Below are 16,758 nucleotides of genomic sequence, written 5' to 3' on the forward strand. Positions count from 1 at the left end.
TTCTACTTTCATCCTTCGTATTTCTGCTCAGTAGTTGTTTCTCACATGATCACCCTGCAAGATAGGTAATGTCACTGAAAACTGTGAGTTCAGAAGCTATCTTGTGTCTCTACATTGTTTTAAACTTTCTGTATAACGTGATTTAAAATGTACACCTTTTAAATAGGCTCTGGATATTTTCCCTAAAGGGCACACTTCAGTCATTTCAGGAAAATATTAACTTTGAGAAAAGCTTTCTGTTTCAGAGGAATTAATAAATTAATTCTGTTCCTTGATTTTACTTCAATGATATTAACAGTTTCACAAAATGACCAAATCTGCAGGTTAGATGGAATCTAGAAAAATGTTGGGGTATCATGCCCACATGGAAATGCCAATGAATGCATTTGTGAACTGATACAGTAATTCACTTGTTATAAAACAAAATGCATGAAATACTGCAGTCACTGGAGAACACAGTGACAAACGTATGCAAACTGCCATATTTCCATGTCATGACAATTTTTAGGTTTGTCATTTTAAAAATTTCTGCTATAAGCAAAAATCGCATGTTGAATTGAGACGTAAGGTAGGAAAGGATGGGTCTTTTAAAGTAGGTGATGATGGTGGACTTCGTGACCACAGAGCCTGAGACATCACCTGGGTCAAGTCTGGCTCTGCCACTTGCTAGCCGTGTAACCCCACAACAGCTTTGTAAGAAGTAAGAGAACCTATGTAAATGGCTAAGAACAGTACCAGGCACAGTGGATGCACAATATGTATTTTATGAATGAATGAGTGACCCAAAAGTCACAGACTCAAATGCCTGTGGACCTAGAAGTGTCCTTAGCAGAGCTTTTGGCTAACCTGAGAGTTCATGCCAAATTCATGTCCAAGCGGGGTCCATGGTTACCATGTTGGAATGAAAAAAAAAAAACCCAGTGTTTCCAAAGCCTCTGAATTTTCAAAAGAAGCTGGAGAGATCTGGATTTTACATGCAATTTCTTGTTGTTTACACATTGGAAACTAATTTTAAATTTTATAAGGAACAGTAGGCTAAACAAAACTCATATGCTTGATCTGGCGTGTGACTAGCTGCTTTTTGACCTCTGACCTGGGTCCAGGCTTATAAAACAAAAAATGAAGTAGAAAATCAGAGTGAAATCTCAGCTTTAGGAAACTGGATCCAGGACTTTTGTCTTCTGAGATATATGAGATAAGGGGGAAATGGAGATGCTGATTATAGATGCTAGAGAACTAACCTATGAAGAGAAAATTACTGTCTAGTTTTATGCACTAATGTGAAATGCTTACCGCTAAAGCCTAATTATCATGTAGCAAACTATGTATATAGCATTCAAATATGCAGGACTTCCCGGTGGTCCACTGGTAAAGAATCCACCTTACAATGCAGGGGACATGGGTTTGATCCCTGGTCTGGGAACTAAGATCCCACATGCCGCGGGGCAACTAAGCCCGTGGACCACAACTACTGAGCCCACACGCCTCAACTAGAGAGCCTGCATGCCGCAAACTACAGAGCCCACGTGCTCTGGAAACTGCACGCCACAGCTAGAAAAGAGAAAACCCACACACCACAACTAGAGAGAAGCCCGCATGCCACAAGGAAGAGCCCGCACGCTACAATAAAAGATCCAGCATGCCTCAATGAAGATCCCGCATGCTGCAACTAAGACCCAACACAGCCAAAAACAAATAAGTAAAATCTTAGAAAAACAAACAAATATGCCATCACAGTATAGCTAGTCTGTGAGTTTCATTTTACAGTAGGTACTCTGCATGATCTGTGACTAAAGAACTTCATCCACAACTGAAACCGGTCTCATCACTTGAGATCAACCTGGTATTACTGTGGCCCATGCCCCATGGCCCTCAGTTCAGAACTTTGCCAAACCTGTAGAGATAAAACTAGGCTAAGCTGATGACATAAGAGGCAAAGTCTTCATGCCCCAAAGTTCCTTTCCCACAATGCTGAAATTCATATTGGAGTTTATTTTTGAGATAACTAAGTGCTATTTTCCCTTAAAGTCAATTTGCTTAATGAGATCTCACAACATCTACGTAGACATACTCAGAGGATAAGAGTTGTAACTAGGATGAAAGGGAAAGAAAGAAAAGGAGGAGGAATAATGAGGTATGGGGAAATATTGAAAAATCTTTGGCAGGGAGTAGCACAACTATATTTGCATTTTATAAAGATCACTCCAGCAGTATCTTGAAGAAGGAATCAAAGGGGTGGTACCAGAGGCAGAAAGAAAGTCCGAAGACAACTGCATTATCTAGATAAGAAAGTGTGAGGGGAGGGCTTCCCTGGTGGCGCAGCGGTTGAGAGTCCGCCTGCCAATGCAGGGGACACAGGTTCGTGCCCCGGTCTGGGAAGACCCCACATGCCGCGGAGCAGCTGGGCCCGTGAGCCATGGCCACTGAGCCTGCACATCCGGAGCCTGTGCTCTGCAACGGGAGAGGCCACAACGGTGAGAGGCCCGGTACCGCAAAAAAAAAAAAAAAAAAAAAAGGAAATGTGAGGGGAGAGTGATGTCAGCATCAGGGCAGAATACAATGTCCCTAACAACACTGAATCATGAAGAAAGAGAAAATCTGAACAGACCAATAACAAGTAAGGAAACTGAATCAGTAAACAAAAACCTCTCAACAAAGAAAAGCCCAGGGGGGCTTCCCTGGTGGCACAGTGATTGAGAATCTGCCTGCTAATGCAGGGGACACGGGTTCGAGCCCTGGTCTGGGAGGATCCCACATGCTGCGGAGCAACTAGGTCCGTGAGCCACAACTACTGAGCCTGCACGTCTGGAGCCTGTGCTCCACAACAAGAGAGGCCGCGACAGTCAGAGGCCCGCGCACTGCCATGAAGAGTGGCCCCCACTTGCCACAACTAAAGAAAGCCCTCGCACAGAAACGAAGACCCAACACAGCAAAAATAAATAAATAAATTACTAAACTCCTACCCCCAACATCTTCTTAAAAAAAAAAAAGAAAGAAAAGGAAAAGCCCAGGACCAGATGGTTTTGCTGGTGAGTTCCATCAAACATTTAAAGAATTAACGCCAATCCTTTTCAAACTCTTCAAAAAAACTGAAGAGGAGGGAACACTCCCAAGCTCATTTTATGAGCCCAGTGTTACCCTGATATCAAAGACAGAATCGGACACTACAAAAAAGAAAACTACAGGCCACAGGTGGTCCAGGATGGCCGTGTAGGAAGATCCTGAACTCACCTCCTCCCACAGGTACACCAAATCTACAACTACATATGGAATATTTCCCTCTGGAAAAGACCTGAAAACTAGCTGACCAGCTCCTTCACGACAAATGATAAAAGGGCCACATTGAGGCAGAGGCAGAGAAGTGATCTCACTAAAACCCCACCCTCAGTGCAGCGACCCACAGTCAGGAGGGATGTCAAAAATGCAGAGCTTCTCCCTGAGGAGTGAGGGGTTTGTGCCGCACATCGGGTGCCCCGACCCTTGGGACCTGCAGTGGAGAGATGAGCCCCCAAAAGGTCTGGCTTGGGAAACCAACAGAGCTCACGTCCAGGGGACCCAAAGGGCTGTACAGAACTGAGACATTTCTCTTAAAGGGCTCATGTGCAGACTCACTTGCCCTGGGGACCAGTGAAAAGCAGCAGTTTGAAAAGTGCCTGTTCTCCACCGTGGCTGTATCAATTTACATTCCCACCAACAGTACGAGAGGGTTCCCTTTTCTCCACACCCTCTCCAGCATTTGTTGTTTGTAGACTTTTTGATGATGGCCATTCTGACTGGTGTGAGGTGATACCTCACTGTAGTTTTGATTTGCATTTCTCTAATAATTAGTGATACTGAGCATCTTTTTTTTTTTTTTTTTTTTGATACTGAGCATCTTTACACGTGCCTGTTGGCCATCTGTATGTCTTCTTTGGAGAAATGCCTATTTAGGTCTTCTGCCCATTTTTTGGATTGGGTTGGTTTTTTTGTTTTTGATAGTAAGCTGTATGAGTTGTTTATATATTTTAGAAATTAATCCCTTTTTGGTCTCTTCATTTGCAAATATTTTCTCCCATTCTGTAGGTTGTCTTTCTGTTTTGTGTATGGTTTCCTTTGCTATGCAAAAGCTTTTAAGTTTAATTAGGTCCCATTTATTTTTGCTTTTGTTTCCATTAATCTAGGAGACAGATCCAAAAAAAAATATTGCTGCAATTTATGTCAAAGCGTGTTCTGCCTATGTTTTCCTCTAGGAGCTTTATAGTATCTGGTCTTACATTTACGTCTTTAATCCATTTTGAGTTAATTTTTGTATGCGGTGTTAGTGAATGTTCTAATTTCATTCTTTTACATGTAGCTGTCCAGTTTTCCCAGCACAAATTATTGAAGAGACTGTCCTTTCTTCATTGTATATTCTTGCCTCTTTTGTCATAGATTAATTGACCATAAGTGCGTGGTTTATTTCTGGGCATTCTCTATCCTGTTCCACTGATCTATGTGTCTGTTTTTGTGCCAATACCATACTGGTTTTTTTTTTAACATCTTTATTAGAGTATAATTGCTTTACAATGCTGTGTTAGTTTCTGTTGTATAACAAAGTGAATCAGCTATACATATACATACATCCCCGTATCTCCTCCCTCTTGTGTCTCCCTCCCACCCTCCCTATCCCACCCCTCTTGGTGGTCACAAAGCACCAAGCTGATCTCCCTGTGTACCATACTGTTTTGATTACTATAGCTTTGTAGTAATTTACAGTATAGTCTGAAGTCAGGGAGTGTGGTTCCTCCAGCTCCATTCTTCTTTCTCAAGATTGTTTTGGCTATTGGGGGTCTTTTGTGTTTCCATACAAATTTTAAAATTATTTGTTCTAGTTCTGTGAAAAATGCCATTAGTATTTTGATAGGGATTGCACTAAATCTGTAGATTGCTTTGGGTAGTATAGTCATTTTCACAATGTTGAATCTTCCAGTCCAAGAACATGCTATATCTTTCCATCTGTTTGTGTCATCTTCAATTTCTTTCATCAGTGTCTTTCTTTTTTTTTGGCTGCACCAGGTCTTAGTTGAAGCATGTGGGATTTTTGTTGCAGCATGTGGACTCTTTAGTTGTGGCATGTAGGCTCTTAGTTACGGCATGCATGTGGGATCTAGTTCCCTGACCAGGGATTGAACCCAGGCCCCCTGCATTGGGAGCACAGAGTCTTAACCACTGGACCACCAGGGAAGTCCCTCATCAGTGTCTTATAGTTTTCTAAGTATGACTCTTGTATATCTGTAGGTAGGTTTATTTCTAGGTATTTTATTCTTTTTGATGCAGTGGTAAATGGGATTGTTTCTTTAATTTCTCTCATATTATGTTGTTAGTGTGTAGAAACTAACAGATTTCTGTATATTAATTTCCTTCAACTTTACCGATTTCATTGATATGAGTTCTAGTAGTTTCCTGGTAGCATCTTTAGGATTTTCTATGTATAGTATCATGTCATCTGCAAACAGTGACAGTTTTACTTCTTCTTCTCCAATTTGGGTTCCTTTTATTTCTTTTTATTCTCTGATTGCTGTGGCTAGTACAAAAGTGGCGAGAGTGGGCATTCTTGTCTTGTTCTGATCTTAGAGGAAATGCTTTCAGATTTTCACCATTGACTACGATGTTAGCTCTGGGTGTGTCATATATGGCCTTTATCATGTCGAGGTATGTTCCCTGTATGCCCACTTTCTGGAGAGTTTTTATCATAAATGGATGTTGAATTTTATCCAAAGCTTTTTCTGCATCTATGATCATCTCCATATGAGATGATCATTTGGCTTTTATTCTTCAATTTGTTAATGTGGTGTATCACATTGACTGATCTATGGATACTGAAAAATCCTTGCATTCCTGGGATAAATCCCACTTGACCATGGTGTATGATCCTTTTAATGTACTGTTGAATTTGGTTTGCTAGTGATATTGTGAGCATATTTGCATCTATGTTCATCAGTAATATTGGCCTGTAATTTTCTTTTTTGTGGTATCTTTGTCTGGCTTTGGTATCAGGGAGATGGTGTCCTCATAGAATGAGTTCAAAAGTGTTCCTTCCTCTGCAATTTTTTAGAATAGTGTTAGAAGGATAGGTGTTAACTCTTCTCTAAACTTTTGGTAGAATTCACTTGTGAAGCCATTTGGTCTTTTGTTTATTGGGAGTTTTTAAATTACTGATTCAATTTCAGTATTCATAAAAGTTTTAGGTCATGAAAAACAAATAAAAGCAGAGGTAGATTAAATTAGACTAGATTAACTTTGACCCAGTTTAAAAAACAAATAATAAAAGAACAGTTATAAAAGGTATTTTTGAAATTAGAGAAATTTAAATATGGGCTATATTCATGATATTGAATTACTGTTCACTTTTAAAGATACAATGGTAATGTGATTATGTAGAAAATGTCATTCTTATATATGTGTGTGTGGAGAGAGAGAGAGAGAGAGAGGAATTGTTACAAAATGTTAACAACTGGTGAACCTACATAAAAGATATATGGCTGTTCACTGAACTTTTCTGTAGGTTAGAAATTTTCAAAATAAAAAATTGGGAAAATATTTATGTTTGTATATTCTTTGGTTTGTTGTCATTTATTTTTTTGTATTTTACTTTGATTTCCTTTTTTTTTCTTTTTTTTTTTTCCTGCAGCTGGGCTCCTGTATTTCAGTGGCAATTCAGCCTACACTAATTGACCACCAGTGAAAGAATTATTTACGGAATTACACAACATCCAGAAGAGGGCAGCAGAGTAAAAGTTTTCTTTAATTAAAGGATGATCTTAACAGTGTACTGACTTTGCCAAATATCTGAAAATCAGAGTTTACATCACCTCTTTCTCAGGAATAAGCAGTTAGCTCAGTGTTCCTCTTAGAAAACTGAAAAAACTAAGGCAATTCACTGATAACTCCATTGTTCCAATCAAAAACTTAGACTCAGTTTAAGAATAAGAACAGGACATTCTTATTCTCCTATCCCCTTCAGACAAGAGTAACAGTTACAACCAAGGAGAGGCTCTAAAAAGACACCTGATGCCTTTTTCCTGGTTTCCTGTTCTCAAGACCACCTTGCTCTTGAATTGCCACCCACCCACCCATCCAGCCATTCACCCATCCATCTTGCCAACCACTGTTCGTTTTGAGCTTCCCAAACTATTCCTACATGCTAGTGCTCTGCTTAAGAACCTTCAATGACTACCTACCGCTTACCTCAAGATTTCCTAATGGTCTGATCTTACTCTGCCTAAAAATTTTATTTCCTACTATTCCTAATGCAAATTTTTGCTCTACTCAGATTGTTACACTCTTGTTCTCTGAACCCACAGTATTCATTCCCATCTCTGCAGTTTTGCTCATGCCAATGGTTCTCAAACGTTTTGATCTCATACTCTGGTCTGAGAAGCAGCTGAGAGCCAATGGCATAGAATCTTCCAGTTGATATATTCAAAACTGCCATAACGAACTGTGTACTAATACACAGCTCTCTGGGGCATCATTCCTAAATATTTGTATGTTTATTATAATCATTTTCCACTAGATGGCAGTAAAGTGGCTGGAGGCAGAGGTGAGTTTTGCTAATTCAGACTAGCAGAGACAATTTTTTTCTTCTCCTTTTTAGGCAGTATGTTATTTTCTTTTACTTTTACTTTTTTTTTTTCAGCGGAGAGCATGAACACAGTCCCCCACTACCACAAATTATGCAGTCGAGTTTTCCACATTTGGGGAAATCGCAGGAGTCAACATATCCGGAGTACAATGGATAAGCCTCGCCCTGGAAAAACCACCTTTGAGATCATGGTATCTCCCCTGCCAGGTAAGTATTTCATGCAGTATTTTATAAATTTATTTATTTATTTATTTTTGTCTGCGTTGGGTCTTCGTTGCTGTGCGCGGGCTTTCTCTAGTTGCGGCGAGTGGGGGCTACTCTTGTTGCAGTGCACGGGCTTCTCATTGTGGTGGCTTCTCTTGTTGCGGAGCACAGGCTCTAGGCGCGCAGGCTCAGTAGTTGTGGCTTGCGGGCTCTAGATCGCAAGCTCAGTAGTTGTGGCACACGGCCTTAGTTGCTCCGCAGCACGTGGGATCTTCCCGGACCAGGTCTCGAACCTGTGTCCCCTGAATTTGGCAGGCAGATTCTTAACCACTGCACCACCAGGGAAGTCCCTCATGCAGTATTTTAGACCCTAAAGCACAAAATAACTTTGAAATACATTGCGTCTAATTTTATCAATAGGCAATATACTACTGTAATTCATAGAATTGACATTAACTTCAATATCCAAAGTTAATGAAATGCCTTGTCACAAACTTTCCTTCTCAAAATTTTGCATCACAGTATGTGGCTCTAACACTCAATTCTCAAACATTTTTGTCTTCAGACCCCATTATACCTTTAAAAATTATGAGAATCCCCAAGGAGCTTTTGTTTATGTGGGTTATATCTATTGATATTTACTGTATCATATTAAAACTGATAAATTTTTAAATATTTACTTATTAATTCATTAAAAATAACAATTTAAAAATCTATTACATGTTAATATAGGTAACTTATCTTTATGAAAAATAGCTAACCCCCCCAAATAGTGAAAAGAATGGCATTTTAATATTTTTGCAAATCTATTTTATTTCTGGCTTAATAAGAGACAGCCAGATTCTCATATATGCTTCTGCATTCAATCTGTCTTACCACATATCATGTAACCCCTAGAAAATGCCACTGTACCCTTGTGAGAGAATGGAAATAAAGACAAATAACCTTTTAGTACTGTTATGAAAATAGCTTTGACCTTGCCAATCTCTAAAAAGATCGTAGGGACCCCCAGCGTCCTTAGGCTACACTTTGAGAACTGCTGATTTATGCTATCCCTTCCTTTCCACCTCTCTTCTACCTATTTCTCTTTGAGGCACTCCTTACTTCAGTAACTCATATTCAAATTCTATAGTAATATTTAATTTTTTCTAAATTATATGTTTTTCCAACTACACCATAATCTTTTGAAGCTGTACCTAGGCACACAGTTATCAATGAATAAATATTTGCCAGTTATGTTACCCACATTAGATGATGTACCTATTCAAATAGCCTCCAGAATACCCACTAACTTTAAACATCCACTCTCTTACAGCAGAGAACTGTGAAATCATGATTCATGCAAAGTAAGCCTGTCCTCCAGTTTATAGTTTGAAAAACAGTTCTTTCTTGAACAAAGTCAAAGCTCTTAGTTATTTACTGATCTTGCCCATAAAGAATATTAAGCGGATAAATACTGCCAAGAATTCATAAAATGTTTGAATATCTGCTCGTTTGTCAACATAAACTCAGTCTTTTCATCACTTTCCACAGAGAAAAAACCTTAACGCCCTCCTCTAAGGGTGGGAAGAGGACCCTTCCTTGCTTGCCCAGGAGCAGATAAACATTGGTGGGTTCACTCAAAGTAGTTCAGCAGTTCCCTCCTGCATTTCCCTACAAGACTGGCTTTCCAATTCTGGGCTATTTTAAATCTTACCTTCTCATCTCAAACCTCCAATATTCCCCTATAACTATTCTCAGTTGAAGATCTTGCCTCATGGGTCAGTGAGAAACTAGAAGCCATCAGATTTAGCCCTCAACTTTCTCCAACCAAATCCCCTAGTATCCACTGAGTACACATTCTCCGCCTTCCCTCTTACTACAGTTGAAGATGTATCCCTGCTCCTGTCAGAGGACAACCTCTCCACTTATGCTCTAAATCCACTCCCACCTTTTCAAAAACTTTATTCTGGAAATTACTCATACATCTATATAAATTTCTTTCTTTCTGTTGGATCATTCTCACCAGCACACAAATATGCTATAGGATCTTTCATCTTACAAAATTTCCCTTCACCTTTGGCCCTATTTCTCTGCCTCTCTTTCAGTAAAACTTACTAAAAGAGTTGTGTACATTTGTTTCTCCTTCCTCACCTCATATTTTCTCCCCAACACACTCAAACTTTTCACCAAAACTGCTTTTAATCAAGTCACCATGGGCCTGCATCTTGTAAAACTCATGGTCACTGATCCATCTACGTTTTTGCCATCTCCTTTTTCTTCATGTCCTCTGGCTGAAGACTCTGAATTTTATCTCCAGCTATGGCTTCATTTCAAAGCTCCAGATACGGATATTCAACTAGTTACTTGTCATTTCTCACAGGTATTTTAAAACTTCACCCTCCCACATCCAATCTATCATCAAGTCTGGCCAGCTCCTCCAAAATATAATCCTAATCCACCCACTCTCTCCATCTCCACAGCTACCACTCTAGTCCAAGCTATCATTATCTGTCACCTAAACTACTGTACTAGCCTCCTAATTAACCTTCCTTGTGTGGTAACTGCCCATCTAATTGTCCATAAAACACTCAAAGTGATCTTTTAAAAACAAGAATCAAATCATGTTACTTCTCTGCTCATAACCCTCCAATGACTTCCCATGCACACTAAGAATGCTAAATCCTCACCCAAACCTGCAAGGCCCTCCATGATTTGGCCACTTCCCTGACATCACCTTTCCCCTCTCCTTTACTACCATGTTCCAGCCACGTGGCCCTCTTTTCCTTGCTTGAATATATCAAGCTCTTCCCCACCTCAGTGCCTTTGCATTTCCTATCCAGAGACTCTCCCCATAGATCTTCCCAAGTTTGGTGCCTCCTTGTCATTTAGGTCTCAGTCACATATGGCGCCACCCTATCTAGTGCTGCTACCCCTATTCCCACCCCAAGTGACCCTTAAGAGGGTGAAGTCCCAGGAGGAAACAGAAGACACACACAAAATTATCCACCCCACTCCCTTCTCAGTACCCTACCTCATTTTCTTCAGGGCACTAATCGCTATCTGATATTATTTATGTGTTTAATATCTGTCTCCTACACTAGAGCCTGGGATACAGTAGGTGTTCATTAAATTATTTGTTGAAATCTCATTTTGAACTCTGGAAGTTACAATCCATTTAGGGACACTATTTGTGGATTTTAAGGATATTAATAATAAAGTTTATCTATCCTACATGGCATTTTTGTGATTAATAGCATAAATGGCCTTTAAATGAAAAAATACAGCACACATATCTTTAGTTGGGTAGAGTATTTCAAGAGACTGGAAACAATAGGAAGTAGGGGTAAAGAATCAGCAAAGAAGACAATTTTGGACAGCAGCACATCTCTATACCTACCAATGCTAACCTTTTGCTTGTTGTATATTATATATTAGAAAATTGTCTGCCTGTCTGTTGTTTCTCATTTATTTGTATTTAAAATTTTATGTAAATCATTAAAGGCAAAACAACTACAAAATATACACTCTTTTCAACTGCATTTGGTATGTTCATCAAGAGAGAGCATATCCTGGGACATAAAACAAGTCAATAAATTTAAAAGAACTGAAAACATACTTGTTCTCTGACCACAACAGAATTAAGAACCAATTACAACAAGATATCTAGGAAAACCCAAAATATTTGGAAATTAAAAACACTTCTAGGGACTTCCCTGGTGGTGCAGTGGTTAAGAATCCGCCTGCCAACAGGAATAAAGACGGAGACATAGAGAATGGACTTGAGGATACGGGGAGGGGTAAGGGTAACCTGGGATGAAGTGAGAGAGTGGCATGGACATATATACACTACCAAATGTAAAATAGATAGCTAGGGGGAAGCAGCCGCATAGCACAGGGAGATCAGCTCGGTGCTTTGTGTCCACCTAGAGGGGTGGGACAGGGAGGGTGGGAGGGAGACGGAAGAGGGAGGGGATATGAGGATGTATGTATATGTATAGCTGATTCACTTTGTTATACAGCAGAAACTAACATACCATTGTAAAGTAATTATACTCCAATAAAGATGTTAAAAAAAAAAAAAAGAATCCGCCTGCCAATGCAGGGGACATGGGCTCGAGCCCTGGTTCAGGAAGATCCCACATGCTGCAGAGCAACTAAGCCTGTGCGCCACAACTACTGAGCCTGTGCTCTAGAACCGAGCCACAACTACTGAGCCCGTGTGCCACAACTATTGAAGGCCGTGCACCTAGAACCCATGCTCTGCAACATGAGAAGCCACCACAATGAGAAGCCTGCGCACCACTATGAAGAGTAGCCCCCACTCACCACAAGTAGAGAAAGCCTGAGCACAGCAATGAAGACCCAACGTAGCCAAAAATAAATAAATAAATAATAAAACATAGTTATTAAGAAAATAATAAATAAAATAAAAAACACTTCTAAATAATTCATAGATCAAAAAATCACAAGGAAATTTAAAAAATATTTTATACTGAATGCTAATGAAAATACAATATATCAAAATTCCCAAGATTCAGCAAACATAATGCTTGGAAGAAAATTTTTAACTTTAAATACATATATTAGAAAAGAAGAGAATTACAGTAAATATTAAACTCGATTAATATCAGTGATGTTAAGGTTCTACTTTAAGAAGCTAGAAAAAGGGCAAAATAAACCCAAAGTAAGTAGGACATATAAAATAATAACAAAGAGAAATGGCCAAAATAGAAAATAGACAAACAACAGAGAAAATTAATAAAGTCAAAAGCTGTTTCTTTGAAAAGATCCACAAACTTCCAGTTACAATGATAAAAGAAAAAAGAAAACATATCACCAAAATCAGGAATGAATTATCACTACAGATCATATAGACATTAAAAGGACAGTAAGATTATATTTATGAACAATTTTATGCTACCAAATTTGACAACTTAGATGAAATGAACAAAATTCCATGACTAAACTTGAAACAAGATGAAACAAATTCTGAATAACCCTACATCTTTAAAAGAAATTGAATTCATTATCAAAGAAAACTAGAAACCCACAGTTTCACCAGAGAATTCTATCAATATTTAATAAAGGAATAACACCAATCTTGTATTAAAAAAAATTTTTTTTAGAAAGTAGAAGAGAAGGAAACACTTCTTAACTCATTTTAGGAGGTCAGCATAAGCCTAATACCAAAACTTGAAATAAAACTACAAACAAGCCATGAAACCAAAAATTTTAAAATACTTCAAAATAAACATGGGATGACAACAAAAGCATATAAAAACCGATAGGGTATGACCAAAGTGTTACTCACAATTGAGTAGGGTTATCTCAGGAATCCAAGGATGGTGCAACATTTGATAGTGTGTCATTATAATTCACTCTATTAATAGGAAAACAGAGAAAAGTCATGTGATCATCTCAATAAACAGCAAAGAAAAGCATTTGATATTCATCATTCATTTAAAACTTAAGACAAAAATTCTTGACAAATCAAAAATAGAAGAGAACTTTTTAAACTCTATAAATTATACCTACCAGAAAATTACAGTAAATATTAAACTCAAAGGTGAAACCTCAGAAATAGAAGAATGAAGTATATTCATACAAAATAATAAGAGGAGATTCCAAAATATATCTTTAATAAATAAAAGTTGAATATACAAAACACACTCACACACAATTCTATGATTTTCTACAGGAACATACACAGATAGGTACATACACAGAAATAAGATTGGCAGAAAACACATCAGCCTGATAACCTCTGAGGAGAGTGGTAAGGACCAGGATTGTTGGAAGCACAGGTTACAGGGTGTGGTTATAGGAGACTTTTTAGCCTTATCTACCATGTTTCTATTTGTTAAAAGGAGAATGCTATTTTCATGAATTACTTAGATAACCAACAGGTAATTTTAACACCATAAATTTAAACTCAACATAGTATTGGAAGTCCAAACCAGAGCAATTAGGCAAGGAAAAGAAATAAAAGACACCCAAATTAGAAAGGAAGAAGTAAAACTGTCACTATTCGCAGATGACATGATATTATATATAGGAAACCCTAAAGACTCCATTAAAAAACTGTTAAACTACTAAACAAATTCAGTAAACTTGTGGGGTACAATTTCAACATGGAAAAATCTGTTGCATTTCTATACACTAATAAAGAACTAGCAGGAAGAAAAATTAAGAAAACAACCCCATTTACAATTGCATCAAAAGAATAAAATACCTAGGAATAAATATAACCAAAGAGGTGAAAGACCTGTCCAGTGAAAACTATAAGACATTAATGAAATAAACTGAAGATAACATAGATGGAAAGATATTAAATTATCATTGCTTAGAAGAATTAATATTGTTAAAATGTCCATATGACCCAAAGCAATCTAAAGATTCAATGCAATCCCTATCAAAATCCCAATGGCATTTTTCACAGAAATAAAACAAACAATTCTAAAATTTGTATGGAACCACAAAAGATTCCAAATAGCCAAAAGTATTGAGAAAGAAGAGCATAGCAGGAGGCAAAATACTCCCTGATATCAAACTATATTACAAAGCTATAGTAATCAAAACAGAATGGTATTGTCATAAAAACAGACACACAGATCAATAAAACAGAATAGAGAGCCCAGAAATAAACCCATGCATATAAATAAATTTACAACAATTAATTTACAAGAAAGGAAAGAAGAATATACAATGGAGAAAGGACAGTCTCTTCAATAAATGTTGCTGGGATAACTGGACAGCCAACATGCAAAAGAATGACACTGGACTACTATCTTACACCATACACAAAAATTAACTCAAAATAGGTTAAACACTTGAATGTAAGACCTGAAACCATAAAACTCCTCAAAGAAAATATAGACAGTAAGCTCCTTAACATCATTCTTGCCAGTGATTTTTTGGATCTGACACCAAAAGCAAACGCAACAAAAGCAAAAATAAATAAGTGGGACTACATCAAACTAAAAAGCTTCTGTACAGCAAAGGAAACCATCAATAAAATGAAAAGGTAAGCTGCTGAATGGAAGAAAAGGGGTTAACGTCCAAAATATATAAAGAACTCATCAACAGCAGAAAAACAACCTGATTTTTAAAATGGCCTCAAGATCTGAACAGATAGTTTTCCAAAGAAGATATCTAAATAGCCAACAGGTACATGCAAAGATGCTCAACATCACTAATCACCAGGGAAATGCAAATTAAAACCACAATAGATATCACCTCACACCTGTCAGAATCGCTATTATCAAAAAGACAACAAAAAACAAGTGTTGGTGAGGATGTAGAGAAAAGGGAACCCTTGTACACCATTTGTGGGGACTGTAAATTCGTGCAGTCACTACGGAAAACAGTATGAAGGTTCCTCAAAAAGTTAAAAATAGAACTACCATATGATCCAGCAATTCTACTTCTGGTTATGTATCTGAAGGAAACCAAATCACTGTCTTGAAAAGATTATCTGCACCCTCACGTTCATTGCAGCATTATTTACAATAGCCAAGACATGGAAACAACCTAAGTGCCCATCAATAAATGAATGGATAAAGAAGATGCAGTATATATATATACAATGAATACTACTCAGCCATAAAAAAACACGTTATCTTGCTATTTGCAACAACATGGATGGACCCTGAGGGCATTATTAAGTGAAATAAGACAAAGACAGACAAATAGTGTATAATCTCACTTATATGTGGAATCAAAAAAAAAAAAAACAAGTTCATAGAAACAGAGAACAGACTGGTGGCTGCCAGGAGTTGGGGGGTGGAGGAAATGCATGAAGGGGGTCAAAAGGTACAAACTTCCTTTTATAAAATAGTAAGTCATGGGGATGTAATGTATAGCATGGTAACTATAGTTAACAAAATTGTATTGTACATTTGAAAGTCACTAAGAGAGTACATCTTAAAAGTCCTCATGACAAGAAGAAAATTTTCTATATATGGTGACAGATGTTAACTAGATTATTGTGATCATTTTGCAATATATACAAATATCGCATCATTATGTTGCACACTTGAAACTAATATTATGTTATATGTCAATTATATCTCAAAAACGTAAAGAAATAAGTAAATAAGTAAGGTCTGGGCAAAACGGTCCTTTGTACCAGAGGTACATTGTAGATGATTAAACTATATGGTAAAAATTTTAAAAGCACTGTAAATATATACAAAAACTACTTTTTTGTTTTTAAAGATAAGTATATTACTATAGGTAAGAAGTCAACTAGTTCCTTTTAGTTCCTTTTAAGTTTGGAGACCTTAAAGTTACTCTTTGAATGCCATTTGTTGCACATCCTGGAACTGAATTGCTCCCATTTAGCAAATCAGGTAAACCTGGAGGATGTCAATTTACCAAACACAACACCTGACAGCACAGCCTCTAGAGTTTGCCAACTATCCTATATAGTAGAGTGAAATAGAAACTTTGACAGATATTTTTTCTTTTTATTCCTTTTTTGGAATACAAGAAATTAGTCCTAAGGCTACTTGAATTTGCCTGAATTTTCACTAGATCTGACTAGTTCAATTTAGACGTTTAGGTTAGGATTTACCCTCACTCTCAGGCAAAGAACAGGAAAGCTGACTTTCCAGACTGAGGAAGCGGCATCAACACATTTATTTTTTAATAAACACCTGATTTGAAGATGGCTGAGTTATTCTAGTAGTTTACCCCTCCTGCAACTAAGCGTGGTCTAATTAATCCTCTCCTAAATGTGAACGCGTGTGTGTGAAAATACACGAGCGAATGGAGAAAGGAAAAGGGAACAAGGAGCCCTCCTACAGCTCTACGCACCTCTGTTTCAGCGAGCTGGGGTCAATAAAGCAGAGGCACGGAGACACGGCGACAGGAGGCCAGGAGGTACCGGGGCCGCCGAGCGCGGCACTGAGTGCTGAGACCGCGAAGGGGAGGGACGGCGCGGCCTCTGCTCCTCCTCGGGTCGGGGC

The 16,758-nt window shown here is 38.0% G+C and overlaps 1 long non-coding RNA gene and 1 other non-coding gene across 3 annotated transcripts in view; both read right to left on the bottom strand.

Moving 5' to 3' along the window:
* Nucleotides 1-16,743, bottom strand: part of LOC137221306 (uncharacterized) — a 72,529-nt gene extending 55,786 nt beyond the window's left edge. For both annotated transcript variants that reach the window (XR_010941966.1, XR_010941965.1), the window contains exons 1-2: nucleotides 16,607-16,743; nucleotides 13,101-13,169 (exon numbers count right to left, since the gene is read on the bottom strand). This is a non-coding gene — a long non-coding RNA (uncharacterized lncRNA). The remainder of the gene's footprint in view (nucleotides 1-13,100; nucleotides 13,170-16,606) is intronic.
* Nucleotides 7,657-7,818, bottom strand: LOC137222872 (U1 spliceosomal RNA). Its single transcript, XR_010942649.1, has one exon. It is a non-coding gene; the product is annotated as a U1 spliceosomal RNA (small nuclear RNA).
* Nucleotides 16,744-16,758: the final 15 nt, after the last annotated feature.

This window comes from Pseudorca crassidens, chromosome 3, assembly GCF_039906515.1.
Source record: "Pseudorca crassidens isolate mPseCra1 chromosome 3, mPseCra1.hap1, whole genome shotgun sequence".
NCBI classification, from domain to species: Eukaryota; Metazoa; Chordata; class Mammalia; order Artiodactyla; family Delphinidae; genus Pseudorca; species Pseudorca crassidens.